The following is a 16,950-nucleotide window of genomic DNA, read 5'->3' as shown; positions in this document are numbered from 1 at the left end:
TGGAGTTACCAGGGATTGAACCCGGGACCTCATACATGCGAAGCATGCGCTCTACCACTGAGCTACAACCCCTATTTTGTCAAATTAGTACACCTCTACTATTAATACCTGAAGCTTTGCTTAATGATACAGCCAATCAATAGGTTGACTTGCACTAGGCCATTCTAAGAGATGCAGATATTTGGCCTGCCTGCTAAAAGCCGAGGTGGTAAACTGGTGCGGCAGATTTCAAACATTGTGAGGGGGATCCAATGGACTTCTAGTGCATCAGCTTAACCGCTTGGCCAGGACAATGGTGCTTCGCGACCTCAAGTCTATCAGTTGTTCGAACAGTAACAGAGTGCAACGTTTGAGGTTCTGTGATCAAATTGTGAAATAGTCCTAAACCCTTGACCACAGCTTGCTTTGATCACATCTTAGTGATCGGACCTCAACACTCCTACATGAGAAGCTTTACAGATGAGCCGAAAACAGATTACTTCAATTGTACATGAGTGCAACCGAATCATAAGTTTGCTTGACGATTCCCAAGAGGGGAAATCAGTTATTGACTGACAGTACGGTATCATACATTTCTTAGAGGAATAGTCTGCGTACAGATAGTGGAACTGGCCAACGCTTGTCGGCAGGCCTGAATCTTCGTCGTGACACAACAATGTTTTTCTCTTCTGTGGCTGTCAACGCTTAGTGCATAAACGTTACGCACTCATATCAACGTGTTGACCGGCACTAGCTTTTGAAATCGCACGCACTGATTAACCTGTAATGTTGACGACAACCCAGTTTCAATTCTCTCACTTGTTTCGAACATTAACATTCGGCAACATTTTTGGTAGGTTATGCATTGCGTGACCTCATTTTGATCAAAATAGCACTCACCAGACTTTCCTAGGGCCATCGAATTGAGGAGCTGGGGTTTGAACCCGGGGCCTCATACATGCAAAGCATGTGCACAACCACTGAGCAAAACCCCTTACTGCTGAAGAATGTACATTTTAAACCTGCTTCGGAAAACCGTATTCAGATACAACCCTTGTTGGCAGGATTCAAACCTGTGCGGGGAGACCCCACTGAATTTCTAGTACATCACCTTAATCACTCGGCCACGACAACACACTTTCAGAGTTCCAAGTCTGCGGCTTTTTGGAACAGGAAGAGTCTGGAACATTTAGTGTAGGTTAAGCCTTGCTTGATCTAATTTTGAAATAGTCTTCAAATTGACCGAAGCTAGCTTGGATCACATCTTGGAGACGGCAGTCATTGAACCTCAGGCCTTCTACATGAGAAGCATACGCTTTATTAACCCCAAGTGGGTGCTACATATTGGTGGTGGTTAGTGAGGTCCCCCCTTCACTTTAGGCGTCTTTGAGTGTTATTAATTATTATTATTCTTCATGTTTAACCTCTGTTTTCCTTTTATTCCTAGTCTGTTTTACATAGTTTTGAATGATGACTATATGCTCTGTAAGGTGACCTTGGGTGTCTTGAAAGGCGCCTCTAACTTAAATGTATTGTTATTATTATTATTATTTGCCGTTGAGAGACGTCCCCTGTGTTACCTCAATTGTGCATCTGTAAAACTGATTCCTGAAGCTTTGCTTAATGACAGAAGGGACAAATAGGTCATCAGCTGGCACTAGGGTATCATACATTTTATAGAGAATTTTGCTTGCCTGCCGCCGTTGTCATTGATGGAAAGTCTATTGCATTGATGGATTGCAAGTTTACAACCGCAAGCAAGATTGCCAGTTAGGACAATTCCTTTTCTTTTAACTGCAAGAAAAACTTTTATCACATCTACACCAGATGATGCTGTTGCAAAAAGTATAGGCACTGCTAGGAGTTGAACCCAGGGTCTCCGATTTACAAGACAGGCGCTTCGACCAGCTAAGCCACAGTACCCCTTTTGCAATGTATACTATACACCAATGAAAAAGGTCTCATTTAGCGTGACCCGATCATGTGTTAAGCGATCAGAACTGCCGGCTAAAGGAATTCCAATTGAGTGGGTTACTTTCATTATACAACTAACTGCTGTGATTAGAACACTGCCTACTCTGTGAACAAGACAGTCACTATGACCGTCCAAGCCACAGCAACCCTCTCAGTTCAGGAGAAATGCTTCAGCAAATGATTGGGAAGACTACGAAAGAGGTCTGCAGTACAATGACATATTTCTGTTGATCCTTTAAACAGTCCATTATACATACACTAATTAACCTGTACCGTTGACGGCAGGAATCGAACCTGCGCGGGGAGAACCCAACGGATTTCTAGTCCATCGCCTTAACCACTCGGCCATGGCAACACAGTTTTGACATAACAATTCTCTATCTTTTTCAAACGTTAGCATTCTGCAACATTTTTGGTAGGTAAAGCATTGCATGACCTCATTTTGTTTAAACATTCATTAAACAGTAACATTCAGCAATGTTTCGTGATCGGATCATTTTTGACCTCTACCTTATAAATGGGATTCAATCATAAACATCGCGGTTGACTTGCACTAGGCCTAAAAGATGCAGATATTTGGCCTGCCTGCTAAAAGCAGAGGTGGTAAACTGGTGCGGCAGATTTCATACATGGAGAGGGGGATCCAAATTATTTCTAGTGCATCAGCTTAACCGCTTGGCCAGGACAATGGTGCTAAGCGACCGCAAGTCTATCAGTTGTTCGAACAGTAACAGACTGCAACGTTTGAGGTTGTGGGATCAAATTGTGAAATAGTCCTACACCCTTGACCACAGCTTGCTTTGATCATATCTTAGTGATCGGACCTCAGCACTCCTACAGAATATAGCATACAGCACCTGGTATTCCCAGGCGGTCAACAGCCTCAGTGCAATGGCTGAGCCTCGCTATAGGTGAACCACCTTCTTGATCATGGTATCTCCCTTGCCAGGTGTAGATAGATGTACTGTCTAACTGTTTGACCCTAAAGAGTTACCGTATTATGAGTGGGTCTCACGGGATTTGACTTGACGTGATTTGGTTGCGATTACCCTGTAGAATATTGGTGTATTTTAGTGTCTCTCTTTTGTTCACATTTCTAGTCTAGGAACAGGCCAGGGCCTCTCATACTGATACAAGGGGTTATCTCCAACATTCTGCCATTGTTATGTCTCAACAAGGTTGAACCGACCTGGTCCTCCGGGACATAGCCAGGGCCAGATACCTTATCAAGGCTGAGAGTGCGTCTGTTCACGTGTTATTCATGTATCCCCTTTTTGTATAATACTCGCCCCAACCCTTTGGTTCGACGAGAAGAGGGTTCGACAGCCAAGGAACAAGTCATCAAACGGCTCCTCAATGGGTCCACTATAGATTATTCAACCTAAGTCTGTATCTCGCTGTATTACATCCTGGAATAAACCATCTATTCAACCCTCTGATCCAACCCGTCAAGTTGCTTTGATTTCGACTTCAAGAATTACTACTACGACTGAAAATACACAACGCAGAGTCTGTCTGAACACTTTAGAAATTAGCTGAAATCGAACAACCCGGAACTCGAGATACATGTGGTCTATGTTATTACCGTGGTTGTTAATAAATACATTTCTACCTTTACCGTTCGGATACGTTTGTAAACAAAACGACATGGTGACAGAAGTGGGATTCTTCCTGAAGACATCACTTGGACGACTTCATCTCTCGGAACGTCAACTTTGAAGTCTCGACCGTGGGAAGCGACACCATCGAAATGGCAGATGGATTCAGACGTCCGGACCCTCTCGTTTTCAATGAGAATGTGGCAGTGCACTGGCGCAAGTTTGAACGAGAATATGAGATTTTCATTGCCGCTGCACACAGCGATAAACCTGCTTGAACGAGAGCTTATATACATTCACCTATGCACCCGCCGTACTAGGAGAAGATGATGACGTCGTCGTTCCAGCAGAATCTAGAGAGGACACCGAGTGTCTTAAAAGAAAGTTTAAAGAAATATGCAACCCGGAATCAAACGTGATAATGGAGAGGCACAACTTCAACACCAGACACCAAAAACCTGGCGAAACAATCGAGGCATACGTGAGTACACTGCGAAATCAGGCTAAAAACTGCAACTTCGGCGCATTGGAAAACGAACTGATAAGAGACAGACTGGTCTGTGGAATAAGTAGCGACGGTGTCAGACGTACGCTGCTAAAAGAGACTGAACTAACACTGTCTAGAGCACTACGCATTTGCCAAATTAGCGAGCTCACTGAAAAACATAGCAAAGCCCTCTCCACGCCTAAAACTGCTGCAACTGCCAGTGTGGATGCTGTACAAATAAAACATAGAAACATCTACAGCAAAATGAAGCGCACTATGAGGAAAAATCCATCAATCTCCAGCTGCAGGAATTGTGGGGGAACCCATCCAGCGAAACGTGACCAATTTCCGGCTTTCGGCCAACAGTGCCACAACTGTGGTAAGCAGAACCACTTTAAAAGCCAATGCAGGTCTACAAAGTCAAGCAGACCAAACAGACAGATAAACCAGCTATATGCCGAAACAAACTCCAGCAGTGAAAGTGAAGACACATTCACCATCGAAGGCTTGTCCTTGCATGATGATGAGCAGAAGATTGACAAGGAAGGACATTGTTTTGTGACAGTTAATGACAAACAATTAAACCTAAAAGTGGATACAGGGGCGAAATGTAACGTTATGTCCTTTAACACATACAAACTTGTCAGGCACAATGAAGAACTGCAAATGCCAATTAAGCAGGTCAATCTTGTAGCATTTGGCGGATCTATGATCACACCAATTGGCACAGTGACATTACCATGCAAGCTAGATGAACAGCTGTATAACCTACAGTTTCAAGTCGTGAAAGGAAGTGTTCACTCCATTCTTGGCCTACAGGACAGCCTTCATATGAAGCTTGTCGCCTTCAGCAGGGAGGTGTTCAACCTGGACTGTGTAAAGGATCACACCCTGTCGCAGAAGATGTTTAAGGCATATGCAGACCTGTTCGAAGATGAGATCGGTGACCTACCTGTAACATACTCGATGAAGGTAGATCCAGGGATAACACCGGTTGTCAGCCCTCCACGTCGTATCCCAGCTGCAATGCAAAGAAAAGTGGAACAAGAGCTCAGAAGAATGCAAACCCTGGGAGTAATTGAACCTGTGGATGAGCCCACGGAATGGGTTTCAAATTTAGTGGCCACACACAAGAAAGAGACGGGTGACGTGCGCATCTGCTTAGACCCGAGAAACCTAAACAAGGCCCTCATGCGCCCTTACCATCCCATGCACACGGTGGAGGAAGTTGCCGCTCAGATGTCAGGTGCCACTATCTTCTCCGTCCTTGATGCTAAAAGCTCCTTCTGGCAAGTCAGACTGGATGATGCCTCATCCCTCCGCACGACATTCACAACTCCGTATGGACGATTCAAGTTCTTAAAGATGCCGTTCGGAATTTGCACAGCCTCAGAAGTGTTTCAAAGAGCCAAAGAGAAATCTTCGCAGGATATCCATGTGCTATAATCGTGGACGACATCATCATCGGTGGCAAAGACCCTGATGAGCATGAAAGAAACCTGAAAAAGGTTCTGGATCGTGCCAGGCAGGTGAAACAAATTTGGACTCAACAAGGTGAGCTATGTTGGGCACACATTCACAGATAAGGGGCTGAAAGCAGACCCTAAAAAAATATAAGCAATCAGTGAAATACCACCCCCAGAGGACAAGCCAGCTCTTCAGCGTTTCTTAGGGATGGTAAACTACTTGGGCAAGTTCATTCCAAACCTAAGTGAACTAACCACACCGCTACGTCAGCTGCTCCACAAGGAAGTGGTGTGGAATTGGACGGAGCATCAACAGAATGCTTTTGACAGGCTCAAGACTCAAGACCTGCATCAGCAGCCCACCTGTACTCCATTACTACGATGTGAGGCAACCGGTGACACTCACCTGCGATGCATCACAATATGGTTTAGGGGCCGCTTGCCTCCAAGAGGAGAATCCCGTGGCATACGCGTCTCGCACACTGACCCAGATGGAGACGAGATATGCTCAAATCGAAAAAGAAGTTCTGGCAGTGGTCTTCGCCTGCTACAAGTTCTATGACTACATCTACGGCAAGCCGGTTGTGATTGAGACTGACCACCAGCCCTTGGTCACCATTCACAACAAGCCATTTCACACCATCCCAGCTCGTCTGCAACGCATGATGTTACAGTTGCAAAGATTCGACCTGACTCTCACCTACAAAAAAGGAACACACCTCTACTTAGCTGACACCCTTTCAGCGGAGGGCCGGGACCCCCTTCACAGTGGTATAATGAGCACATACCACTGACTGAAGTGATCTATTGCTTTTATACAACAGTTGCTATTGTGGCAAAACGAAAGTCATAGACACACTACATTTAAAAAAAAAAAAAGTCAAAGTAGCTGTTTTATTAAAGAATACAAAAAAGTAGTCCCTCCTGGCTGCCTTCAAAAGGCACGACGGTCGCTATGCAACACACTTTAGCGTCCCTCCGAGAGAAGGCTCGGCTAGAGCGGTTCGCCGGCCATTTATCCTATGGAGCAGTTCACTCGCCGTGTGCCTAAGCTTTCGTTAGCCTCTCCATCGCCTTGCTCACTCCCGGAGTAACAACATTTACACCCTCTCCATCATCCAACATATGTTTTACTTTGTAACTGTTTCTACTTCCAGGCGCGGACTGATATGCAAACTTTCACAAAATGATCAGGCGTCATAGCAGTTATGTATACGCTCATTATACAACAGTTAGGAACCAATCAGATCGCTGGATTTAGGCCCCCCGTTGTAAGTATCTATTTATTCGTTACAAGTAGTTCAGCTATTGGCCCCATGGGTTGTAAGCTGTCAACAGCATTGTGTCCTGTGAAAAGTGTTTGATAAACTGAATAAACCTTATGCCATTTAATAAACCCAGGCAAGGTAACTCATTGTTTAAATATTAGAACTTGATCAAGTAGGCTACTGTGTGTAGCTTACAGAGCAAGCACTCACCCTGCTAATGTAAGTTGTTTTAGCCAGCTGCATCTAACATCACATTTCTTTGTTTCTGTTGCTTTTCTTTAGATACTTTGGTTGTAATAGCAGTCAACCAGGATGCAGAACAATCCCACACAATCAATGCAGCTGAACCAACCCAAGCCCTTACAAATCATCAAAACGTAAGTTAATAAGTGTCTGACACTAACTGTTTTACCTAACCATACATTTTGATACTGTTTAATTTACAATCGTTCCAATCACAGCTGTTACAGAGTCCCGGAGATGACCTGACATTATCCCAGCTATTCTCGGAAACATTTCATACACCTGCCACATCCAGAAGCAACACGGAGGACATGGTCTCCCTTCAGCGTCAGCTTTTGGAGGAAGTTAAAATGCTCAGGCATACTCAGGAGCAACTTCTGCAGGTGGAGAGGGAAAAGCTGCTCGTCGAGAGGGAGAAGCTTGATATAAAAAAAAATGAATGTTGAACCTAGAATAAAATAGCAATCACTCAGAGGTTTTCATGTGTTGTTTATTGTGGTTTTTCTTCACATGAATCTCCTCCTTATGAGGTCTTGTCTCACTTGTATGCCAGTGTTACATGGGGCAGGGACTGGGACATCTCCCTCTGGGTCATCATCATCTGGGATGTCAGGGATTGGCAAGCGGTACATAATGCAGATGTTGTGGAGGATAAAAGCACAGGTAATAATTTTACATGCCCTCTCATGACCGTTCACTCCACCAGAACGGTCGATACACCTAAACCTTGACTTCACTACCCCAATGCACCTCTCCACAACACTACGTGTTTTTCGTTGTGCCCGGCTGTAGCGCTCATCTGGCTCTGTTGCAGGGTGAAGGATGGGTGTCATCAACCATGGTCTTAAGGCATATCCACTGTCTCCTGTCATAGAGGACATTAGTTAGGGCAATACAGTATGTTTTTGTTTTAACCTAAAGTAGAATTCATGTGTAGTTCTCACCTAACAACCAACCACCGGGCATTTCTCCCTCATTAAATGTAATGCCTGTTCCTGAATTCATGAGAACAAATGAGTCGTGGGTGCTACCCGGCCACTTCGCAACAAGGTCTGTCACTCGGAGCGTTGCATCACATATGACCTGTGTGTTTATTGAGTGGACATTTTTCCTGTTCACAAAGGCCTCCTCCTCATCATTTGGTGCCTATGGAATTAAAATGTATGGAATAATTCATACTTAAGGTAACGCTTCAAGCACCACTTGAAATGTTTTTTGATTCAAGCTGATACGTTCATAAACAGCATAAACAGATTTGCAAAAAAATTCAAATAAATAACATCTTACTTTGATTGCAATATGTGTCCCATCAACTGCCCCCAGCACATTTGGAAATCCGGCTATTTCAAAAAATTGCTGTTTGGTTCGAATGCATTCTGCGTCTGTTGCTGGAAACTTGATGAACTGCTGTGCTCTTCTACAGAGTGCATTTGTAACATCTCTGACCACTCGGCTAACGGATGATTGGCTCACACCCAGGGTGCCCCCCACCACCATTTGAAAAGACCCAGAGGCAAAAAATCTCAAGGCAGGCATAATTTGCGTTACAACTGGAAGGAGTGACGATCGCCTTGTATTCCTGTCATTTGATAGCATATCTGCTAAATAAATAATTGCAGGCCTAGGGAGCCTATATTGTCGAATCAACATGTGATCAGGGAGTATAAGCGGATCCATTCTGTCGCTCAATGGCCTTGGTGGATTGTCCTCCCTAACTGCCACCCAAAGAACTTCCATCTAAAAAAAAAGAGTAATATGTTTTCAGTGACTTGGCCTACTGAAATGATCTAATAATCTAAATAAATACAACTGCCTTCTTGATATACTTAAGAGAAAATTTAAGTATAATCAAACATCCTTGATAACTAGTACTTCTCAACACTGTCTGGTATTATCAATAGTAACTGACAGAGTTTAGGCCCATTTCATTTAATATTATATGATATATATATAATAGTATGACAAGCTTAAATTCACAACATTGTTTAACATATAGTCTTGGGTTTAGCAGTATATTAATGAATTCATATAAATGTAATATGTGTTATTATAGATATGTTTAAAAAAACATATATATAGATATGTTTAAAGAAAGACTTACCTTTTCACTGCAGCTGGTTTAAGACTGGTGAAGGGTTATCTTAAAGTTGTGAAGAAATTAGAGAAGAAATTCAAGAACTTTGTCTTCAAGAATCTCATTTGTTCTTAAGTACTTTCTTAGGAAAAAACTTAGGCACTTAGGAGAAAACTTAAGAAGAAAGTTGAGAAAAAAGTTAAGAAAAAACTAAGAAATTCTTCAAGAATATCAAATCTTCTTAAATTTTGTCTTAAGAACATAGTTAAGAAAAAAGTGCTACTTAAGAACTTTTTTCTTCTTAAGAATGCTTTGTGAATCCGGCCCCAGGTTTGGTTGCGAGCATAAGTCACCATGGTGATACAGCGATGCTAAAAGAGATCGACTTTCGTGGTACAACTAACCCAGGCTTTGAGCTCAACATACCTCGCTAACCCTCTAAGCGACTTTCGTGGTACAGGCCCCAGGTAAGTATGAGTTGTACACATTCAGGTGGGCTGAACGGTGCCCACGCGTGTTCCCGTGGAGAACGGTTGCAAAGCATTCGGAGATGTCTAGACTTTAATAAACTCAGTAGACCACCGGTCACACGATGTCAGGCGAATCTGATATCAGCGTGGTGGAAGCATAACGAAAGGAAACCTGGAGATCAGAGTTATTGAAACGCCACAGAAAGAATAATTTTTTCTTTCTTAAACAACAGACTATCGTTGGAATAATTGTAAACAGTGCGTTTATGAATTGTAAATGGCACTTTATTGACTACACGCGGACGGGTGTACTCTCAGGAGGAGTTTAGTTTTGTTTTTCACAGTGAGAGAGGGGTGCACCGGTCCTGGAGGTATTGCAATACCAGGTCGATGCGTGGAGTGGACGGAGCAAGCCCCTTTTCCATCTCCCAGTTCCAAAAATCAATTTAATATATGGTCCCCGGGTAGTGGACGTATCAGATATTAAACAGATAAGAACAGATTTTTTTCTCGTTTGAAAATATTTATTGACACCAGTTCCTTCATTTAACATTCATATCACAATTTACAGGTCATTGTTTTTTAAAAGCATACACAATTAAAAACATTTCAATTAAACAACAAGTATAAAACCATCACATTGTGAATAAAAAGGTAAATAAATATAATTAAATACATGGATACATTGTTGTTTTATAAAATCATTGTGATGCTTAAAAAACATGGTTAAATAACAGCTGTGCAGGGACGGGAGGAAGCCCAATTAAAAAATAAAACACCCCATCATGCTCTCTCTCCAATAGCATTGGTCTCTCGGGACCTGTGGCTCAGAGGATCTCCTCGCCCCTCTGCTCCTTTCCACCTGCCTCTCCCGGAGAGCCAGGCCGCCGCTGCCTCTCCCGGAGAGCCAGGCCGCCGCTGCCTCGACCTTTCCGCGTGTGGCTCAGACTCCCTCGTCCGAATGGGCACAGAGGCGATTCTTCTTTGTGGCTGTGTCCCAGGCCTGCCGCCTGCAGCACCGGCCACTTGGACCGTTGTTGCGGCCAGGGGCGCAACTGCCTACTTTCCGGGGGGTATGCAGACACATAGCAGGCCCCCCCCCCCCCTCTTTGATCTGGGCACAAATTTGACCTAAAACACCCTCTGATATTGAATCAAAAAAATCATTTTGAGTGCACCGGGACAGATATCCGGTGTTTTCTTTAGAGGCAGCCTTTCTAAGATGCTCTGTCAGTGTAACATCATACCGTGCTATGAGATCAAGGATACCCAGAAAATTTCCATTTCTAGGATTTCCATTTTGTCCCCTTCAGTGGCAGGTTTCTTTCTGCAAGGAAGAATATGCAGTCGATCACTCGAGTCAACAGGCTCTCTGCAATTCGCTATCAATAGTTTTACCTAGGCATAAGCGGGATGCAATTCTTTCCTGGTAACCACTTCTTTCATGGTGCTTCAGTATCTTTGAAAGACACTGCCAGTTATTATACCCCACCACAAGGCAGCAACTCTAGCTTCACCAAAAAGCTAACATGCAAAACAATAGACTCTGTTAGAACTGTTGGAGTATAGTAACCAATAGGGGTGGGAAAAATTATCGATTCTTCGATGCATCGCAATACTGTGTAGAACGATTCAGTCTCAAATCAGATACGATAATAATCTACTTGTAGTAGATTTAGCTAAACTGAATATTTACAAGCCTCCTCTTGATACAGATAAAAACATCTTTCAACCACTTTGAAAAGCTTTCTTTCATCCCTGCGCACCCTTTCTCCTTCCCAATCTTTCTTTTTCTATGTCGTGACCCTGAGGGCTTTCTTCTCTGCCTCTCAATATTAAGGTACGTGTCATCAGATGACAATGCGGTTCAAATGAAGACGATCTGGCGCACGCCTCCAGGGCGTGTTCGAGGGGGCACTGGAGCGCCGTGTGGGGAGGAGGAGGGGAGGGATGCGAAGGAGCGGGGGGGCGCCTTATCAGTGACGTCCCTCTGTTACACAAACGCTGTTAAAAACAGAAAATGCAGACTCAATTTTTTTTACCTCCATCGCTTTGGCCCCCCTCTGGTGCGGCGCCCCTATGCCCCCCGCATATAGTGCATGCCCACTTTGTGCGCCACTGGCTGCGGCCATCCGGATCACAGCCACGGGGGGGATCTGCATGTGCTTTCTTACCAGCAGGTTTCTGGAGGCCCATATGGCGTCTTTTATGGCGGCTAGGGTGAGCCATTGCTTGGGAAAGTCTGGTGGTAGCTGACTCTTTTGGCTCACCCCATACAGCACCATTTGGGCTGTCAGGGCCTCCCCTGCTGGTAAGTACGGGAATAGGGTGTATGCACTAAGCTGTGTGACGTACTTCCTGTTTCAAATAATACAGCTCGGTTGCTTCCGGTCTGTGTGTTTATCGCGCTATAGCCTGCTGACTTTGATACCGTAAACATGGATCAAGACCGCAAACATCTAAAAACTGGACATTTTCAGAGGCAGGAGACAACCTACGCAGAGCACTGCTGTTCCCCCCACTGTACAGCGTCAGCAAAATTCAACGCGGTATTAAGTTTTCATGGCTTTCCGAGCCAAACTGACGTGAGGAGTCGATGGATTGTGAACATACGCCGGGATGCTTATGTCATCACCACTCACTCCAAGGTCTGTAGCAGACACTTTAGTCCCGACAAGTTGATTGAGCCAACTACTCCTCAGGGTCGAAGGAGACTTGCAAAAGGTGCCGTAGCGACCCTTTTTGAGTGGAACCAGTATACAGTCGAAACCCCAAGGCGCGGCGAGTGGGAGAGAGTTGATCGGTTCGTCGAAACTGCCCCTCCGGAAGATGAAGTTGATCTCCTATTCAACGATCAAGACTACTGCTCTCTCTGAACCGACTGCCATGGATATGTCCGCATCCGCTGCTGAAAGCGTCTCAAATGAAGTACAGGAGCTGAGAAAGGAGCTACAGGAGTTACGTCTCCAGCGAGAGTTTGGACTGCAGCGGTTTGCTGGCTCCGACGCAGACATCCGAATTTACGCAAGGGAAGTCACTTTTTCACAGTCACATTTTTTGTACTAGTCTTTTATTAGCCTAGTCCCTACGTGACGGGGATATGTGTCAGTCAGGGACATTGTTGGTTAGAAAATAGCTTTACGTTACAGATTAATTTATAGTACTGTACCAAATTATTTCTTAATAGGTCTGTGAATGATTAATAGGACACAAGTAGTGGCATGTTGAGAGATGGTGTAATTGGAGTTTGGAGACCACACCAATAGTACAAAAACAAACATTTATAATACAGATTTGTGTAAAGACTTACAGAGACGTGTTTCCAGTTCAAGTCTACAAAAGTTTATTTTTAAATGGTTGAAAAAAGTCATGTTATTATTCTATGAGATGAAAATAGGAGCACTGAAGCGCCAGCGCCAGAATGTGACCGTCTCCAACTCCACCAAGGCTGGTCCTAGAACAAAATACTATTAATAAACAATTGTAAAAATGTATGAATTGAGCAGGTAACACCCTACTTATCTACATGCAAGTACACGGCAAACCACCAAACCGCGCCTCCCAAAGATACGGCCCGGACAAGAACACTACTCTAAAAAGAGAGCACAGAGAACACATTAGGGCATTGGATATCCACACACATCAGGTTGTCTTACAGGAAGTTGGTGCAGTTATTGAACTGCACCCAAAGAGGAAACTAAACAAACCTGTCAGCTGAGTGCAAGGGATTAGTTACGACGCCATCCGTTGCATAGTGGCACAAGTGGATGGGAGAAATACAGGTCACCCTGCTACATAATATAAATATATATATATATATTATATATACGATAAAATCTTAATCTTAGTAGTTACTGTTGACATTATTTTGGTAACAATGTATACTTTTGATGTACACTTCTAATTGAACATTTTTATGCGGTGTCTTTTGTGAATAGATTTGCCAGCTACAACCATCTGAGAGCTTTTTGGTCTTTGATTGAGCCTTCTCTACAAGATGGTCCGTGTTTCCAGAGCCAAATCAGCTGCCCAGAAAAAAGAAGTGGTCGCACCTGCACGTGCATCAACAGTACTTTATAAGTAGTTACAGATGTAATTATACATAATGCCATTGCATTTGTATTTGTTGTTTTTGAGCTATACTTTTTTTCTTTTCCTCTCAGAGACAGCTGCTCCAGCCCATAGATTAACTCTTTCTTTTTTCATCCCTTGGCTGATGAATCACAAAGCTTGATCTAAGAGAAAAAGGTAAATCATTAGAAATATAACCTCAGCATCATGGGTGTAAAAAACAACTTGTTTCTTATGAAGGTAAGTACTTCAACTGTGCTAGAAAAAGCCTACCACCCTGAATGCTTACTGTTATATTCTCTTCCTCTTAAAATAAAGATGTGTTTTTTTTTTAAAGCGGACTCCAAGAATCACAATTATTCCAATGTACATGTACTTCTGCTGTGCAAACGACAATAAATATCTTGTTTATTGAAAAGTTGTAGCCTTGACTATATTACTCATTACCTTGACTATATTAAATTGTGTGTGAAAAACAGGGAGACATGAAAAACATTCAAGTTGGTGGCCCTTGAGGACTACACTTAGCTACTGCTTAACCGAACAAACACCACTGAACAGGGATGAACACAGCTTCCTGCCTAGACTCAAACGGTGGTGCCTCGCTCTTCCCCATCGACCTGTAGCACAAGGCTCTCACGCTGACCTGCACTGTCAGCTTGTCTTTATTGGGCACTGAATGAAACACATACAAATTCATTAAGCTTCAATTGTACTGGGTTACTCGCATCATCACATCTATAACATGTTACTACATGGAAAGAAACGTTAGGTAGCTAAGTAATGTTACTTTTATATACACAAAACCGTGGCTGTACTTAAACTATTATTACTCAACACAACAGGCAAACATCAAGGCTGATATAAAACACTCGTTAAGAAATCTTGTTGGCGTTTGCTGTACCTGCGTCGTAATACACGTTCGACAGTGACAGTTAACTGACAGATTAGACTTTGACAGTAGCTAGCGTCTGTTAGACGTCGTTTTCTTACCTTCGTAGCTGTGAATGTAGTTCGAACCATACAGCCTAAACCCCTTCTCCAATTTGCTTGTCGGAGTTTTTTTCCCGACATAAACGATGCACATCTGTGATATTTAATGTCGGCAGCTCCTGTAAACACCGGGTGTATAACGTTGCCATCTTGGAACCGGAAGCTGATGAGCTGTATTACGGCGAATCAGGAAGTGCTTGTGCAAGTAGCCTATTGCAGGGAGCCGGCCGTTGCCCACTGGTCTCCAGCAGCGCTGCACTCCCAGAATAGGTACCTCACCAACTCAGGCGCGCCACAGCCTGGTCGAGGTTGGGGATGCAGCCATCCCCCGGGAGTGCATGATGGCCCTGACTGGGAGGATCTCGTGAGCTGCCATCCATGACAGGTCCCGGAGTCTGTTGGAGAGGGCAGGATGGTTCACATTGTGCCAGACTGTTGTGGGCTCGCCGTATGCTAGCCCACGCACTGGACTCACTGGTTCCCGCTCCTGCACTTCCGTGATTAGAAAACGATGGTTAGTTAAAACATTCAAATCCTCGTTGTCAAGGTTAAAAAGTTTTTAAAAAAAGTAAAATTGTGACAAGTTAAATGATACTGGTGTTCTATGATCTGATATATAAAACGGGAATTTTTTCAGATAGGACCCAATCCAGAATCGTGCGTCTGCAACACATCGTCCGCGACCTGCAAAATTTAAAAAGAGCCACGAGCTGCAACCAGCTGCATCGCATCATCCGCGACCCGCGTAATTTAAAGAGCCACGAGCTGCAACCGGCTGCAACGCATCGTCCGCGACCTGCAAAATTTAAAGAGCCACGAGCTGCAACCGGCTTCAACGCATCATCCGCGACCCGCGAAATTTAAAGAGCCATGAGCTGCAACTGGCTTCAACGCATCATCGTCATCTAAGCAAATATGGCTGAAAGCAAAACGGAGGAGCTGGTGATTGCCCTCATTTCATGTTCATTTTAAAATTGTATGCGTTCACTTTGCACTTTTATGTTTTAATATCAAGTATCTGTGCACACACTTGGAAGATTTTTCTTTATTTAAAATAGCCATGCCTAATACGTATTTCCCTAATTCACAGTATCCGTTTCTTTATTAACAAGACACCAGTTTTAATTTAATTGAGAGAAGTATTCGTCATTACACAGAAGATTTTTTTCTTTGTTAAAGTCTCTGCAGCTACAACATGATGTCGCAATAGGTTGCAATGTATATCGCAATATGGATTTTAGGCCATATCGCCCATCCCTAGTCCAGTGTTCTGTGTACTGATAAAAGGTCCGTGCATAAAATGTTGACGTCGTCCATAAATAAAACACATTTGCTAAAAAGTCCCCCACTGCCCGGTATGGCCACCCCTTTAATCCATTGGTCCCTTCTCAAGACCTGTGCCCAGGGGCGGACTGGCCATCGGGTGGGCCGATGGCCCAAAATACTATTATGTACCGGCCCACGCCCATCATCGCATCAGCCCTACAATGGTTATCACAGCGGCACAAGCGTAATTTTCTCCAAGAGCTATCTAATCACAATCGCACTGACTGACTTTTATACTGCTACTCGCAATCGGTCTTCACACTCATGGTGACTATTTTTCGATTTTTTTTTAAGTGTCTTCTAATATGTGTTTTACAGACTTCGGAAGTCCAAAGTAAGAAAAGATCTCCACCTTATTAATAAACACCTCTAAATTGGTTCTTACACAGCCGAAGTGTTCTCAGCTGTGCGGATTGAGGTAGAGAATTTGGATTTGCATACATACACGCAACGCGGCACCCAGTTCTACGCATGCGCTCAACCCATGAGGAGAAAGGGATTGTTTGCGGCGAATGTCTCCAGCTTGAGACCCGCTGAGGGACCACCGCCGGAGGCGGAGGTGCCTAAGCGCTGCCCGGCAACGATCCCTTTCTCCTCCTTGTCGTGGTTCAGTCTACTTCACATTGATGAGGACGTTGAAGAACCAGGAACGTCGGAGAACCCAACGCGGTCGTTTGAGATTCATAATATCGGCTCACACATCTTTTGGCCGTTATAATATTATATGATATAGATATCTATGTAGGCTATATGATAATATTTTGATATAGAGCTCCAGGACTCCCGTGTGTTCTAGAATATTTACAGAACACGGCTAAAGGCTGTGTGAGCCTCGCCATTGCGATACATCCACTGTAAACAGAGCGAATGGTACCGTGGCTGCAAGCTGCTCAGGGCCACACCCCCACCCTCCTCCTTGACCCGCCTCGCTCCTCCTCATTTGCATTATAGCTACAGCCACCAAAACAGCGCATTTGGGGGAAGCTCAATGTGCGACTGGC

At 44.0% G+C, this 16,950-nt stretch overlaps 1 long non-coding RNA gene, 2 other non-coding genes and 1 pseudogene across 3 annotated transcripts; all 4 read right to left on the bottom strand.

Annotated features, from left to right (window-relative positions):
• trnaa-cgc (transfer RNA alanine (anticodon CGC)) lies at window positions 1–72 on the bottom strand. Its single transcript has one exon. It is a non-coding gene; the product is annotated as a tRNA-Ala (tRNA).
• Window positions 73–2,226: 2,154 nt separating this feature from the next.
• Window positions 2,227–2,308, bottom strand: trnas-aga (transfer RNA serine (anticodon AGA)). The gene has a single exon. It is a non-coding gene; the product is annotated as a tRNA-Ser (tRNA).
• A 7,600-nt stretch (window positions 2,309–9,908) lies between these two features.
• LOC132448088 (U2 spliceosomal RNA) lies at window positions 9,909–10,083 on the bottom strand (annotated as a pseudogene).
• A 2,802-nt stretch (window positions 10,084–12,885) lies between these two features.
• LOC132447853 (uncharacterized) lies at window positions 12,886–14,833 on the bottom strand. The gene is made up of 2 exons (XR_009523235.1): window positions 14,624–14,833; window positions 12,886–14,305 (listed from the first exon to the last, which is right to left on the bottom strand). It is a non-coding gene; the product is annotated as an uncharacterized LOC132447853 (long non-coding RNA).
• Between the last annotated feature and the right edge of the window lie 2,117 nt (window positions 14,834–16,950).

The sequence above is a fragment of the Gadus macrocephalus genome, chromosome 19 (genome assembly GCF_031168955.1).
Source record: "Gadus macrocephalus chromosome 19, ASM3116895v1".
Taxonomy (NCBI): Eukaryota; Metazoa; Chordata; class Actinopteri; order Gadiformes; family Gadidae; genus Gadus; species Gadus macrocephalus.
This window is presented reverse-complemented; position numbering and strand designations above follow the sequence as displayed.